This window comes from Cornus florida, unplaced genomic scaffold, assembly GCF_030987335.1.
Source record: "Cornus florida cultivar Cherokee Brave unplaced genomic scaffold, ASM3098733v1 CherokeeBrave_3.0.0_Hap2_Chr10, whole genome shotgun sequence".
In the NCBI taxonomy this organism is placed as follows: Eukaryota; Viridiplantae; Streptophyta; class Magnoliopsida; order Cornales; family Cornaceae; genus Cornus; species Cornus florida.
In genome coordinates, this window is record NW_026775580.1 from 54,696,889 (window position 1) to 54,698,759 (window position 1,871).

The following is a 1,871-nucleotide window of genomic DNA, read 5'->3' on the forward strand; positions in this document are numbered from 1 at the left end:
TGAATTTTGGCAGCGGGAAGTGAAGTTTCTGGGTCACGTAGTGTCCGAAAGAAGGATAGCAGTAGATCCAGCCAAGGTTTCAGCCGTAGTTGAGTGGGGACAGCCTACTTCACCTACCGAGATTCGGAGTTTCCTCGGTTTGGCGGGATATTATCGGAGGTTCATCCAGGGGTTTTCTAAGATAGCTGGACCACTCACGCACCTAACTAAAAAGGGTGTACAATTCGTGTGGGATGAACACTGTCAGTAAGTTTTTGATGAGCTGAAGACTAAGTTGACTTCTGCACCGGTTCTGGCTACTCCACAGAGCGGGATATAGTATCTAGTCTATACAGATGCTTCTTTGCAGGGTCTTGGATGTATTTTGATACAGGAGGAGCGACTGATTTCATATGGATCTCGGAAGCTTAAGCCTCATGAGCTTAATTATCCAACACATAATTTGGAATTGACAGCTGTGGTCTTTGCCTTACGTATTTGGAGGCATTATCTGTTAGGTGAGTTCTTCAGATTATTCAGCGATCACAAGAGTCTACAGTATCTGTTCACTCAGCGGGAGCTGAATATGAGACAGCGCAGGTGGTTGGAGTTTGTAAAAGACTATCACTTTTCTATACAGTATCATCTAGGGAAAGCGAATGTGATGGCAAATGCACTCAGTCGCGGACCTGTTGGTAGTCTTTTTGTCTTATTCACCACTGAGTGAAATGCTTTGAAGAATGTAGATAAATTGTCGGACGCTTTTATGGCTTGCATGGTGGTTACACCTTCCATTATTCGTAAGGTTTTGCAAGCACAACTCACCGATCAGCAGTGTATCGACAAAGTTGCAGAGATAGCTTCTGGGGAAGTTCTATTTTACTATGTTGGGACTGACGGAGGCTTAAGGTACAAGGGACGCTTAGTGGTACCTTCTGCTGATGATTTGAGGAAGGACGTGATGACGGAGACTCATCATTCTGAGTTTTCGATTCATCCAGGCAGAGACAAGATGTATCAGGATATGAAGTGGAAGCTTTGGTGGGTAGGTATGAAGAGGGACATTGCTCTATTTGTTTCTCAGTGTAGTACTTGCCATATGGTTAAGATTGATCATCAGAGGCTGCCAGGAGTTCTACAACCACTACCGATACCGGAGTGGAAATGAGAGAGCATTTCTATGGACTTTGTGGAGGGATTGCCTACTTCTTTCAAGGGTCACAATTCCATTTGGGTCATCGTGGATAAGTTGACCAAATCAGCTCATTTTCTACCTATTCGCACTGACTTCATTTCGGAGCAGTTGGCGAGGCTGTACATTTCAGAGATTGTAAAGCTACATGGTATTCCGTTGTCTATTATATCGGACAGGGATTCGAACTTTGTGTCTGGATTTTAGAAGAGCTTTCAGCAAGCTTTGGGTACAGAATTGCATCTTAGCACTGCTTATCATCCTCAGACTGATGGACAGACTGAGAGGGTGAATCAAATTATGGAAGATATGCTTCGGTCGTGTGTTCTTGATTTCAAGGGCTATTGGGAGGATTATTTGCCACTTGTGGAGTTTGCTTACAACAATAGCTTCCAGAAGACTATTGGTATGGCACCATTTGAGGCATTATACGGTCGACCGTGTCAATCGCCTGTTTGTTGGATGGAGGTTGGAGAGAGCAGATTCTTGGGTCCTGAGTTTATTAAGGATACTTCTGAGAAAATTGTTCTTATTCGGGATCGCATGCGTACTGCTCAGAGTAGGCAAAAGAGTTATGCTGATCGACCTACTCGTGCTTTGGAGTTTAGGGTTGGAGATCAGGTTTTACTCAAAGTGTCGCCTATGGAAGGTGTTATGCGCTTTGGGAAGAAAGGGAAGTTGTCACGTCGTTTTGTCGGTC